The sequence below is a fragment of the Rhodnius prolixus genome, unplaced genomic scaffold (assembly GCF_049639745.1).
Source record: "Rhodnius prolixus isolate KJV_2025 unplaced genomic scaffold, Rpr scaffold_1, whole genome shotgun sequence".
Classification (NCBI taxonomy): domain Eukaryota; kingdom Metazoa; phylum Arthropoda; class Insecta; order Hemiptera; family Reduviidae; genus Rhodnius; species Rhodnius prolixus.
This window is the reverse complement of record NW_027411581.1, coordinates 45478473-45493519: the sequence shown is the minus strand read 5'-3', so window position 1 is coordinate 45493519 and position 15047 is coordinate 45478473. Positions and strand designations below refer to the sequence as shown.

The 15047-nt window shown below is 35.1% G+C and overlaps 1 protein-coding gene across 3 annotated transcripts in view; it reads left to right on the top strand.

The window, feature by feature from the left end:
• LOC141460566 (uncharacterized) overlaps window positions 1-15047 on the top strand; it is a 519534-nt gene that overhangs the window by 125040 nt on the left and 379447 nt on the right. The window lies entirely within an intron of this gene.

The window sequence follows — 15047 nt, the reverse complement described above, 5'->3', positions numbered from 1 at the left end:
ATTTACGAGATACTGCATCAATTAAGTACTGGTGGACAAGAAGTTATATTTACATGGGTGCCAGGCCACATAGGAATAACTGGCAACGAAACAGCGGACCAGGCAGCAAAGAGTGCCGCCTGCAAACATACACACGTTGCCATACCTATTCGCCCCACTGACCTGCGATGCCACATTAAAGAAAGATTAATTATGAAATGGCAGCATCAGTGGGACGCCATTTTAGAAAAATTGAAAGAAATTAAACCACTAGTACGATGCATACCAGCTGAGAACCTCCCGCGGCGAGAATCAGTAATATTGACGAGGCTACGAATTGGGCACACACGAACCACTCATGGGTACCTCCTTCTAGGTGCTAGAAAACCGAGGTGCTCACGGTGCAGAGAGAGACTTTCGGTTTGGCATGTGTTGGAAGGGTGTCAGGCACTTCGTCAAGATAGAGAAGCAGCAGGCCTGCCACATGATTTGCGCGCAACGTTGCAAGAAGGGTCTTCATATACAAAAGGGTTATTTGCTTTCTTGAAGAGAATAAATATGTATCACCAAATTTAGATTAGATTAGGTTTAGGTTTAGAGGTTAAAGGGAAGAGGAATATCGAGTACTCTTCCCAAAGTATAAATGTAGAGTGAAAGAATTTTATTGGTATAAATGTATTTATTAGCGTGTTTGTATTTATTAGCATGTTTGTTTTTATTAGCGTGAATGTATTTATTGGCGTGAATGATTGTATAACTGTATAGTATTTAGTTGTAGGTATAGCTATTGTAGCGGGTGTAGGAATATTTATAAGAGTACTACACCCAGTTAGAATTAAGGACTATTAACAGGGGAAGGAATATTTATAAAAGTACTTCCCTTCAAGAGCAAATAACCTTTTGGCCAAGAAATAAACGAGTTGAGTCTACATGATATACTATAGGGAAGCACATCGATAATTTACTTACAATTATTTTAATTTATCTTACTGATAAGAGGCATACCTAAGGGTTTAGATAACCCTGAAATGAGGAAAATGTAAGGGATGGCAACTATGTATCCACCCTCCCCCTCGTCGACTGAGTCGATGATGTAAGAGGGGATGTATGGAGGCATTGTTCGTTACCTGGAGCTCCACTAACCTTGCTGGTCAAGGTTCAGCGTCGGATGCGCATGGGTTAGAAGAACAACCGCCATCCCAAGTAGTGGAGTAATATGTTCGAGAAAGAACAGATATTAGAGGCGCTAATAACCTCAGCTGTTGATGCGCCAAAAAAAAAAAAAAAAAAAAAAAAAAAACAAAAAAAAAAACAGGGATTCCAAATATTAAATCTGATTGAAGCTGCGACTAATGAACCTGAAGATAACCTTTTTTTGACAATATTAGCCAACCGAAAAGCTACTTTAGATAAACAATTTTACAGTTTTCTTTTAAATTTTCTCACAAACAGTCCTACGATTTTCTTAAACTTGGTATTCTAATTGAATATAATTAGTTCTGCTAATTTTATTTAAAACCATTTTTCCGAAAAAAAACAAACTGAGGACAACTTCTGGGCATTTGTTTGAGGTATTTGGGCTTTTCTCTAAAGTCCAAACCCAGCTTAATATATTTACTTATTACGTATTAGATGTTAATAGGAATTAATATTGTACGCCAAAGTTCTAAATTTGACGAATGTTGCCATTTCACTGATTAGTTTTAACGTTCTTTTTTTTATTTACTTAAAGTTAAAAACGAACTCGAGTAGTATTGCAGTCAACTACTATATATATGGTACAAATGCAAGTTTCAAGAATATTTAATTGCATAATCTGCAATATGTTAAAAGATATACATGAGGGTATTCAAGCCAGATTGACATTGTTGTGAGCAACGTTAAGTTAAACTCCAAAAAGACATCATATTCTGGTAACAGCTTTTGACACATTTCGTGGGTATCTAACGTCTTCTTAGACGGACATTCAACTTCTCGATACGTAAGCATCGCCTAAAGTGGTGGCCTAGCACAAATCAAATGAGATATACGAATTGTTTCGACGGTAGCTGTAATATTCACCACAATCTTGTGTCGAATGATCTCCAGATTCTGAAAGTGGGATGGACAGAAAGCTTTGATTAGAGAAATTCTCTGCTGTTCAGTTTTGTGACGCAATCACTTCTTTAAATACAGTCTTGGGTAGCGCTAATCACCATTCTCTGTTAAAATGACAAAATCAAAGACAAATATTTGGTATTCATGACGCAACAAGTTCCTCTTGTACTTCCGTTTCCTGATTTTCTCTCAAATTAAACTTCTTATTCTTTGATTATTTAACGTCTTCTATGATAACTGGATTCTCCCGAATTTAAACAAGATTTTGTTTTTCTCTTTTTGGGAAAAATTTGGATCGTAGCAGTAACTTATGATTTCTCCATTGCAATACTTATCCATTATTTTTTGCCTAACTTCCACAAAATAAAGAAATACAAAAATGTATATTACATTCTATTGACCAATATTTTCAGAACGGTTGTCTTATTCAATTTCTAAATCTTCCATAAGCTTTGGTGGCTTGTCCATGGTTAGGAACCAAAACCATGCAACTCACAGTGTCACTCACCATGTTTTCCCACTTACTCAAGGAACCAACCAAAGAGCTTGATGATTAAAGCTACCTACCATGTTCAAAATTCATTGAAATTTACTTTTGTTACTATTCGTCAAAACAAAATTTAAAAAGTGCGACTTTTTCTATTAAATAAGATTTTAAACAATGTGCCGAAAATACTTATTTAGGTAGATAATGTCTTCGATTTAAAGCTGGATTTCTGAAGAATAAAAAGGAATTTATCGTCCAAGTTTACTAAATTGTTTTCTCTATTTCTTTTTAACTTTTACAAAGCTAAACTTTGTTATTATATATCTATACATACAAAACTGGGGTTTTGTAGGAATCTATCGAAAAGTTTGGTAATAGAGGTCTTGAAGTTAAGGCCACATTACGTCAATTGTTAAGTTTTCTTTCTGCTCCATTTGTCATTTCAGCTTGATGTTTATAAACTTATTGTCTGTATTTATTTATGTATTGTCCACTGTTTTCCCCATTTGTTTTCTTTTAATTTATTGGATGCTGTTAATGATTCAGTACTTAAATGGCGAGTTCTCCAGAGAGATTGTGTGATAATTTCACATTGCCAAATTCACATTGTCTGCCTTCAGTATCGTTTTCACGTACAGAATCGTGTAAATGAAATTAACATATTGAGGTATTCTTAACGATTAAAACTTCTCTTCTTTCGAAAAATATCTCACTTAAGTGAAAATACTTTTAATAATAAAAAAAATCACAGTCGAGAGTCCTTTATTTCCCAGATCACCAAACTTTAAAGATAATTTATTCAATATTTTTGTGGTTTTCCTTAATGAAAAGAACTCCTTCAATTCAGGAGTTTGAGATCTATTGAAATTGATGCCTCCCTGTCTATTGATGGAAAATTTGTTAACGGACAAGTCCATTTTATAACCCAATTTTCAGAGCAAGAAGAGATTTCCTAATTAAATTTTTCGATCCGAATGAATTAGAATAGACTGAAATTTTTATTTTGCTTTTCCGTAACAACTTTTTACTCCATTTTAATTTAAAATCTAGTTAAATAATTTATTTCGTAATTAATGGTTGGTTTGAGCTGCATTAGTTGAAGTGACACCTTCAGTCTGGAATTCCAAAAAAGATAATGGAATGAAATTGATTTAGTGAAATGTGTAAATGTCTCTAATTTTCAATGGAACTTTTAAAATGTATTACTCGAAAGTTTTTTAAAATTCAAATGCAAAACAAATACATGCATATGCATAATACATGAAGCGCAGTGTACGCTAAAATTTAGTATTTATTTATTTATGTATTTACATTTAGGCCTACAAGGCTCAGTTGGCTTTTGAAAAAACAATGACAAACTAATCGATCAAAAAAACAGCAAAAATATATAAACTTGAAATCATGAAACACTCAACTAACTGGAACACAAAAACATTTATTTCTTTTACTATTAACATATTTTTCTGAACAAATAAAAAGTAAACAAATAAAAAAACGCAGGATTCGAACAGGGAATCTCCTACTTACAAGGCTACCCTTCATAACCACTACCCCAACACCTGCCTCTAAATATTTAATGCCTTAGATATTTAAAAGTGTCCTCCTGTAGACTTTGACCTCTAATTGCGGTTACTTTTTGGTTTCCCCTAAGCTTTCATATTTTCTATCCAATTATTTGAACACTTTTATGGTTTGCTATGGTTATGGACTCTTTCATTTCTTTTTCTAACATTGCTAGCTGTGTGAAAAAAACAAATTCGCTCCCTAAGATGGGATTTGACATGCCTCATTATTTCCTTAAAAATCAAATGCAAAACATATACAGTTTACAATGCAGTGTACGCTAAAATCTTCCTTACCATTGTTTCTATTACGAGGTTGAACATCGTAGGTGTCTTCTTTTAGAAGTACATTTGTCACTTGAAATATATCTATATCTGGATTCCGGTCACTGATCCAGAAATTCGAATTTTCTAAAGTCATTTTAGACAAGTTAATGAACTTCCTGAGCCCCAAAAGACTTATTATCCTGAATAAGTTGTCTTAAGTCTTAATAAGTTTGATTATACCAATTGCTATTATCAAACTCGTATTTAAAGTAATGCCTATTTTTACTAGCGGGCTTTACGTCCAACCGCCATTTAAGTATTGTGTACGGGGGCGATTAGCAAAATACTGTACTTTTTTAAAAATGTATTAAGTTATTTACAATCTGTATATACATATATACAATAAGTAAATAGAAATATATAGGATAAATGTATGCGTGAAAGGCAGGAGAAGAGAAACTACTCAGCGGTAGCACTCTCTACAGGATATTGATGATGGTTATGGTGCACAGACTACAAGGAAGAGACTGGGCTATAGACGAATCAGTCGGCGAGGAAGACTGTTAGAAATGTCAGAGGAGGCGAGAGACTGAACGAAAGGATTAAGGATTAGAGCTATGTTAGTAGGGAAGCAATATGTAACTTTTGATATTTCGTCTTGACGAGTTGGTGTACGAATGGAATGTTGAGTTCGTTGTGAAGGTAGAAATGAGCGTCAACTGTCTGTTGGAGGAGTTTTGACAGAAATGTCTGTACAGTCCGTATGTTTGTAGGTTTGGGTGAACCACACAGCTCTAGTCCGTAAGTCCACATAGGTTTGAGGATGCTAAACGTTTAGGTTCTATGGGCAATTTGGAGCGTCGTCCAAGTAGTCTGTAAAGAAGTTTTGCACGTTTTGTCATTGCTTGTCTTTTAAGTTTTCTAAGTGGGTTCTGTGTGAGTCGTTTGTCTAAGGGAAAAAACTTACTGTACTTCAATTTCTCATTATAACTTTTAAATAAAATCCAAGGCCTAGATCGAGAACCATAGAGTTATTTCACCTTAGCGGGATTTACCTCTAACTGCTCGGCTATAGTGGCGCCTCGAACACTCAATATAAGTGATGTTTTACAGGTTCAATACTAAACTGTCACCTCAATAAATACAAAGTATCCTTATCAAAAGCAAAGAAATGTTAATCGAAATTTAGTGTCTGCATCAAATATAAAAATAAATTTACTTGTGTTCGTGCCAAGTTTGTACCTAATTACTTGTCTAATAAGCAAATTTTAAGCCATCTAATCGGAACACAAGATAACATTGAAAAACCGAAAAACTCAAGATTCTACCTGCAGTGATGGTCCATTTTCTAGGCGAATTAATCTAGAAAATGGAACAGTTAAAAAGCTTTTCTTCTCCTGTCGGTAGACTGGACTGTTTGATGATAGAACCCGAACAGTTCTAGATGCTAGCGAGCATTCATCCCTGCTAAACCCCAACCTAATGGAACTAGTGTTGAAAGTGAAGTGCGCCTAACGCCCTGGAAAAACATCGGCTACACTTGTTAATACTCCAGGGCAGTTGTGTTATCTAAGGGCTCTTAGGATGAAGTGGCAGCCCTCTGCTGCTCTCTCGCTTAAGCACCCTATCCGACACAACACCAACTACTTCAACATCCCTCCAGTTATCTTTCTCACTTATATTTGTTCGTCTATTTTCTGCTTAATTCTTTTCATAAACTTCCTAAGGTAAATGTAGATGTTAATTTAATTTTTGTTCAAAGCGTTGAATTTAAATTTGGTTCTTCTCTATTAAATTGTGTACTATTTTGAACGATTTGCTCTCAGAAGCATCTAATTGTCGGCACCAGTCAGTGTTCTGGGTAGTTCAACAACACAGCCATCACCGGCCAACTTAGAGGCTCCTAGAAAACAAAATCTTAACAAGGTTGATACAAACAAATAAGTAGTATAAAAGTATGGAGAAAAATGTGGAAAAAAACACTTCAATTGAAAGGTAATTAAAAAACTTCCGATACATTCAACCTCGGAAAAGGTCAAGGGCCTGCCGTAAGTCCCTTCCTTTCCACTTTTAAGGGCTTTTTGTAATCTTGCATGCCTGCGAGGGCTTGTGCGGCTAAGCCCAGTTTCGCCGACGTTCCCCTGACTTGCAGGAACATCATTTCCTTGAATACCTTCAACCATAATGTTCGACCAAACGCAGTACGCTTCCCAACTGCTCCTTGTCGGCCAGAGTAGCCTTGCAAATGCTCTATTTCCAATTAAGTCCCCCTACATTTGGACTTCACCCATTGTTTACCAACTTATGTGTAAGAAACTTTTTCCAACATTGCGGGCAAATCCACCTATTAAACGTGTTTAAAAAAATCGATGATAAAATGAAGTATACAAAATTGTAATTGTTGACGAGTTCGCGAAAGACTTGAGACTTTCATATCATTCCAGTTCCAACGGTTTCAAGAGAATTAGGACTTAGAAGGCCGATTCCTTTAATGAAGTCCGCTAAAAGAAAGATGCAGATCGAAAATTAAATAAACAATTATGGGAAAAAGTATTTAACACATGTTTAATTGAAGTCTGATTTACTAGCTAGCGCTGGAGTTGGTCAGTTTTATTTTAGCGCAGTCTAAAAAAAAGGGGAACATTGCGCAATGTTAAGTGCGTGAAGATGAATGTTTATAGCGGGGAATCATCTAATGACTCCAATGAGAGTCGTTAACAATGTTACTTGAATGTTGTTCTGGGGGAGGGGTGAGTAAGGTTATGGCGGGGTTATAGTTACAAGCGCCCCTTTACACCTACAACTGGTTACAAACCACAATATATGATTACCCTCCAGGGGGCCACCCGCAGCTCGCTGGAGAAATTCGATGCGCTCTCCTTCTTTTTATAAAAGCTCTTAAATTCTTTTGCTAGCGTTACGCCTCACTTTATGGGAGGGGCACATTTTTAATTAAATTGGTTTAACAGATTTCCTTCTCTTCGTTTTAGTTTGTTTAATTTTATAAATCTAAATTACCTTTCTGTTTGCAAATGAGAGTTGGTTAATTTTATTTGAGTTTAACTGTGTTATTTTTCTTTTCTGAGGCCATCAGCGCCTATAGCCTTCTTCAGTGCATTGCTGGCCCGGACAGTGTTCATTGGTTACAGACACACAGTCCAAGCCTGATATGGACTCCTAGAAATATAAAATAGAAATATAAAATGTTCCATCTCACTGAGCTAATTTCTTCCCCTTATAGATTCGTTTTAATTAATTAATTTAATATTTAATATATTTTATATTTTTTAATATATTTATTACTTAATATATTTTTAATATATTTTCTGTTAAGTTAAACACCATTTGACACCGACCTTGATCTTCTGCCAAATTTGTGGTATTTAAACAGATCCTTAGGCGTCACCGATAGCAAAGCTAAGATGGTTCGAACATCGACTTCCATGATTTTACTTTCTTTTACTATACTGAGAGAAGGTATTGTAATCATTATATTTGGATTCTGAGTTTTCACAAGAACTATCTGTTTTAAGAAGCCTTGAGTCCGAAAAAAATTGTTTTTCACAAAATGGTCTGTGATTGTGATCCGCCGTAACTCAAAAAACTAAAAATTACATAAATTTGAAATTTAATATTTCGTTTTCATGCCAACATAGGATCCACAATAAGGTTTTTCGTGAAAGTCGGCTAAATTCACTTAACTGAATCAATTTCTTAGTTAATTTCTTAGTCTTAAGGATTTTTCCCAAAACAGTTACTAGGATTTTTGGAAAACTTGGCTTGAGTTGAATGTAAGTAGATATTTTACTTTTGTTAGCATTTTTTTATTTAGAAAAATTTGAATAAAGGCACTTCTAGATAAATGGAATGGTTAGGTTTACCTCAGCAGTGTCATTCAATTAAATGTTGACTATTTTTACGAACCGGAGACTATTTGTGCTTGTGCATTTAAGCGGAGAAATAAATCAATGCAGTAAATTCCTGTGTGCTGTTTATTAAAAACTGTTAATTAAATTGTTTCTTATTCACAAAGGTAAATAATAAAGTCAACCCTAAAAGAAGAGAATAATCACAGAACTAAATTATTATTATTTTCTTTATTTAGGAATTTTACATTATACAGTTAGTACAACAAGTAAAAAGGATGAATGAACAACAAGTATGAACGTTGACTTAGCGTCAGCTCACATACACTGGCTTGATTTCTTGAACGGCAGCCATCTAGTGACGACAGCCGTAATAGGCCCTTAAGGCGTTAGGGAGTACTGACTCTCTGGATAGCCGACGTCAGGCATTCAGGCGGTCTCGCGGCCGGCGGCGTCTCTAAACGTCTAGGAAGGCTCGTGTAAAGAGTGGAGATTGAAAGAGCTTGAATAAGTGGATTTGAATGAGGGGATAGTTTGGAACGAAATTTTAGGTGACGGAGATGGACTTTGGCGGAAACGAAGTAAGTTTTCAAGTCGGTATGTATGGTGAGGTTTGAAATTTAAAAGGGAGCATTGACTACGGTACGCAGGATATTGGATTGTAAGGATTGAACGCGATAGAGGTTTATGCGTTTGGTAATTTCGTATAGTTCAAGTCCATAAGTTCATATTGGAGCTAGCAGAGTGTTGTAAAGTAAGATTGGAGCGTTTGTCTTGTAGTTTCTTTAGCTTTCTGTACCAGTGGTTCAATTCAGTTCGTTTAAGTCTAGTATGAGGGTTCCATCTCAAACGTTTGTCCAGGTGGATTCCCAGTTAACGGTCTTGAGAAACTGCTGTGATAGAGATTTGTATGAGATTTATGGCGGGAAGGATTTTTGATGTTTTTTTTTAATGATTCTTCACTTCCGGAACCATGGTTCCAGAATGTCAAGATGGCATTGGAGAAGGCGAGTAGCCATGAAGGGATCTTTATTAAGGGAAAGGATCATCAGCGTAGGTGAAGGTGATGGTGTTGGGATGAAGTGGGAGATCTGCTGTATAGCTACATTGATTATACAAAGCGGAGCAAGTATACTTCTTTGAGGGACACCTGCTAGGATAGGAAATATAGGAGAAAAGGAAGTGCCTTCGACAACCAGGATATAGCGATCAGTAAGCTATGATTTGAGAATTAGGTAGTAGGATGTCCTTAAGTTTCCACAGCAACCCCAGGACCCGGACCTAGTCAAGCGAAATGTCAAGTAAATTCGCTGGGCAGAACTGTTTCTTGCTCAAGGAAGGAAGTGATGGTATCTATAACTTTGGGTGCCTGGTGAATGGTTAGAGTGATTGTCAAGGAATAATGTGGAGTGGAGTTATTAGAGTCTGTCAGTCTGGAAATAAGTAACTTTTCAAAGATTTGTCTAAGTAGCGGTAGTAAGCTGATGGGTCTAAGGGATAGAATGGGGCCTCAACCCAACAAACAGTTCATTCTTCGGAACTAAAAATTAAATTCCATATTTCTCCTGAGACAGTAAAAGCTTGTACAAAACAAATATGCTGACTAAACAAAGATGAACTCCAGCAAAAACTACAATAAAGTGATCATCAGCTGTATCATGGTTACTTTTTATTAATACAGCCGGTAGTTTAGCTAATTATCAGGGTGGTTTGTGTATAGATATGGTGCTTATCTTAATGTACCGGGCGAGAGCACCTGGCCGGGATGGAGCCGGTCTAGAGTGACGATAATATCCCAGCTATAAAGTGACAGGTAATGCCTTCGCTTAGCCGGGCTACTTAATACCTTGCGCAACATCTGCTGTAACCCTCACTTTCCTGGGCCACCCTTCTTTATCTCCTCACTGCCGGCGCAGACTGCAAATCTGACCATCTTCTTATCAAAGTTTTTTTTTTATATTATTTTTCACCAGATTCCTCTATTAATGTAACCCATTTCTGGTTATATTTTGTAACTAGTTTAATGAAATTACTATTTAAAAATGGTTAGTTCTTTATTTTCGCTTACCCGGTTTATAAAAGTATTGCGGTGGATCAAATTTGTTGAGTATAAATTCATTTTTTGAATATGATTTTAGCAAATTCTCTGAATTAAAAAGTTACTTATTCTTTGAAAAAATTATATTCTGTCTAACCATTTTTGATGATTGTCTCTAGATTCTAAATCTTAACTTACTGTTTTTATAATTTCCAAACATTTTTCCATAAGTTTTTCTTATTTTCACTTTGAGTAGTGATTACGTAGACTTTACCACTCTACAAAACAATTACTATATTTGTAATGATTAGTGAAATTCTAAATATTCATTGACGACAAGCGCTCACGGTTGCCAAAGTTTTCATTATGACTGTTAAAATCAATAGAGAGTGAAGTTCACCTGGTTGATTAACATGATAATTAGAATGACAATTGGAGGCCTAATAAGTACTTAGTTCAACTGGTTGCTTTTATATTCATTAACCCGAATGGTGTTGCGAGTTTGTACAATAGAAGCAACATAGCCTTTTAAATGGCAAGCTTTATTCCATTATGTATTGAAGAATTTCTTTAAAATATCGTGCCCTTTTGCATTGTACATAATGCCGTCATATTTACTTCTATTTTTAGCATCTTTTTATACTTGTATTTTATATTGTTGGCCTGGACATTGATAAATCACATTGATTAAACAGAAAGTTTTGCAGAAAGTCAGCGCTTAACGAGCTACTGCCATCATGTTATTGTCACATAGATGTGCGAAGTATCCTTTAAACATGAGACATCTCTAGATGCTTTAGATAGCGTCATTTTGGCAGCTTGTCTGTACTCATAACCAGAAGTGAATTGTTTAATTTTGATCAAAGTAACAATTTGTGTTCTCTTTCTGGTTACCTACTGCATAGTTATGACTTTAGAATCATTGTTTAAAGTAGACAATTGTTTTAAACTTTTGTAATATATCAAGTGTTCTTCAGTAAAAGAACACTTGATATGTTTTATTAAAGTATAATAGTCCATAGTCGCCTGGAGCTGTTTAATCGAAGACAATCGGTCCACATGGCCAAGTATAAATGGCCTTACAGTCACGAATCAATTTCTTTGGAAACTGAACTGTACTTAGTCTTATTATCAATTGCCACTTAGTAATTTCGAAAACAAGTATCATCTCTGTATTTCATTTTTTTTTTTATGTTGATCAGCTTTTTCAAGTCTGTGAAGATAATCCATTTCTTTAAAGAATGTGTTAATGAACTAATCACTAAAAAAGTATGCAATACCCAATTAAAACTCAACTTCAAATATATGAATCAACAGCACAGCCTTCCTTTCAACTTCGTTCTTAATTAGCCTTCAAAGAGCAAAGAGCCTAATTGGATTTAAGGAAAGTTTGATGAATTTGTGCATTAATTTAAGATTATGGCACTACCTGGAACTTAGAAATGTAATAAAGATTCTGTTTTAATGGTGTAAGAGGTAAATCTATGTTATTTAGAGTTAATACCCACACTTTGGACGGAGAAATGCGAGTGCCAATTGTAAGATTATTTATTTGCAGTAGAGTTCGCCAATCTGTGCATTTCTCGGGAGCTCTGCAGTGTTGTTAATAAGTTGGTATAAATTGTATACATACGCAGTTCATGCTACTATAATGTACATCTGTGATAAAGTATCAGATTACAGATTTAATGTGCTCTCTATTAATCCAAATTTTATAATCCTTACTTTCACTTCAATAACTAGATTGTAAGTATCGTTTGACAAAATTAGAGAGGTTAACTTTACCTTCTTGCTTTTAATCAATAAGAACTCTTTTACAGTTTCTTGATATCAAATTAATAAGCTCTAGCGGGCTTAAAGAAATTACTTAAAAAACTAATCTAAAGTACCTAGATTTTTCAAAAAAGAAACTCGCTGCAAACTGAAAAATGTACACCTTAAAGGGCAATTTCATTCAACTTAGTTTAATCATATTTTGAAATTTAGTTTACACAATTTAATTCATTAATATTACTCAGACGTAGAGACTAAACTTGGACTCTAGAGGAGCTTACTCGCATTACTATTTCAAAAGCTCCCTTAATGAATTTTACTGGCAACATGTTTAGAAATCAAAGTTGCTAGTTCTAAATGTTAGCAATTAGTAATACAAGATTTAATAAAGCCGTTGGAGTTGTTTTTCAGTAAATCCCCAAAACTAACGTTTAGTTTTTACAGTTTCAAAAGTTTGAAGTTTGTAGTTTCACTTTTAGTACGTAGAAATTTGATTTTCAGTTTGATAGCTATGAACATTTTTGGCTTCATTAAGCGATGATTATTTTTGAGAATTCATTTTGTTTGTTAACCTCTTTTTTGACTCGCCATTTATCTTGTGCCCACCGTTACTGCAGCCAAAGAGAAGTTCCATAAAGTAACTAAATGTTATTAAACGTAAACATTCGCACCCAAACGCGCTTATTTTCTAAAAGCAAAAAAAAGCACTTTTGACCTCAAAAATTTCATTTCCTATGAAACAAAATTACTAAAATTTGACAAGACCATAATAGTTTTACTTGCGTGGAGTAAGAAAAAACAAAAAGATGAGTTCTTTAAGTTCAAATGAACTGTTAAATGTTAACAAACCACGTGCCGCTTGATATAATCTAAGGCCGAACGTTCTAATGGCTCTTATCAGACGAATGTAATCTTTTATCAAACGATTCACACTTTGAAGTTTGTTTCTGTCCACTTCATTATTCTCTGTCTCATCCTAGTAAGGCCAAAAGAAGAAAGTTACCCTCATAATATTGTGATGAAAGATGGTTAACATTAGTAGTCAATATAACAGACCGTAGAAATACCATTTTTTCAAACTTACTGTTCATGCAACTGCTGATGGGGTAAACGGAGACGGTTTGCTTAGGCTCTTTCATATAAATTGCAAGAAACAATTTTAATAAAATTAAAGGCCAATACTAAGTATCGAACTTGTTCCATACATTATAGCTTGTGTTGCATGACCACCACTCAACCATTTAGTGATCCTGGCACTCTTAAATGATTATAGCGTTTAGCCTTATGTTATAACTGCCCCATAATAAGCTTTGGGTTCGCATAAATAATTTGGTATGGATATATCAATGGGGTTTACTGTCAAAAAACTGATCCAAGTGGTTTTTGATGTCCTGTTCGTTTTCGAATTGCTTTCCATCCATGGAGTTCTGCAGAGACCGGAATAAGTGGTAGTCAGTTGGAGCTAGGTCTGGTGAATACGGAGGATGGGGCAAAAGGTCCCATCCAAAGCTTAATAATTTATTGCGAGTGACCAACGAGGTGTGGGGCCTTGCGTTGTCTTGGTGGAAAACAACACCCTTTCGATTCGCCAGTTCTAGGCGCTTGTTTTTAATTGATTGATCCAACTTTGTTAATTGCGAACAGTATAGAGTTGAATCAATTGTTTGTCCTGATGGCAGTAGCTCATAGAAACTAACACCCTTGAAATCCCACCAAATGGAAAGCATAATCTTCTTCGGATACAAAGACGGGTTTTGACGTTCTTCTAGGTGCCTCACTTCTTGGTCCCCAAGATTTTCTGCGGACTACATTATCGTACAGTATCCATTTTTCATCTCCTGTTACCAACCTTTTCAAAAATGGGTCGATTTGTTGCCGTTTCCGGAGTGAATCACAAACAGAAATGCGTGTTGCCAAGTTGGCTTCGGTTAGAGAGTGAGGTACCCAAGCATCAAGCCTGGAAACGTAGTCGAGTTTGTGTAAATGGTTTTCTACACTTGTGTGCGACAGATCTAGGTCCATAGCAATTTCTCGCACTGTTTAGGTGGGATTTTGATCAACAATAGCCTTACATTGCTCGTTTCAATTTCTTGTGGAGACAGTGGAGCGTCATTGATTTCAAAATTTCCTGAACGAAACTTGTCAGACCAATTTTGACAGGTGCGTTCAGTTAAGGAATCATCCCCATAAACATTGCAAATTTTTTTATCGGCTTCTGCAGCACGGTTAATTTTTTTAAAATAATACAGCAAAATATGCCGATAACGAATGATATTTTTTTTCCATGTTAACAGTGCAATAGCAAGCACAATACTAAGCTAATGTAACCAAGAATTTGCAGAAATGTTTGTTGACATATTGCAAATAGAGTAAACAATCCACCTTAGGGATTAACTCATCAGATAAGAAATGGATCGTAATGATATAAAAATAAACAGAAAAACCGAAAGGACTTATTTGCCAACCCGATACATTATGTTTGTTGTAGATTTTTGCTGTATAAAATATGTAAAAAAAATAGAGGAGATATTAAATTTCAAAATTTACAGATCGCACATGGCACTCAATTTCAAGTTTGAATAGCTCGCTTCATTCAGGGCAATACTCTTAAGTTATTTGAAACAATTAATTAACACTTTTAACTCTATAAAGTCGGTTTAGAGTTAACGCAGGGTGTTAACAATTAAATGATCACTTTAATTTAGAGTCGCAAAATCCTGCATCATAATGTTCAGAACTCTCGGAAATTTGGCCCAACTAAAGTTTACATCTAAAGCTGCAATTGAGAGAAATATCTACGGCAGATGTACAGTAGTGGTGGAGGTATAGAATGTTGAAATTAACAATATCTCACCCAAATTCGTATTTTGAATAACTGTAATATCGAAATATATATATATTTTGGTAACCGTTATGCCATTAAAACATTATTGATGCAAAAGATTCATTAATGATTCCCTTCAATTGATTTGTACAGT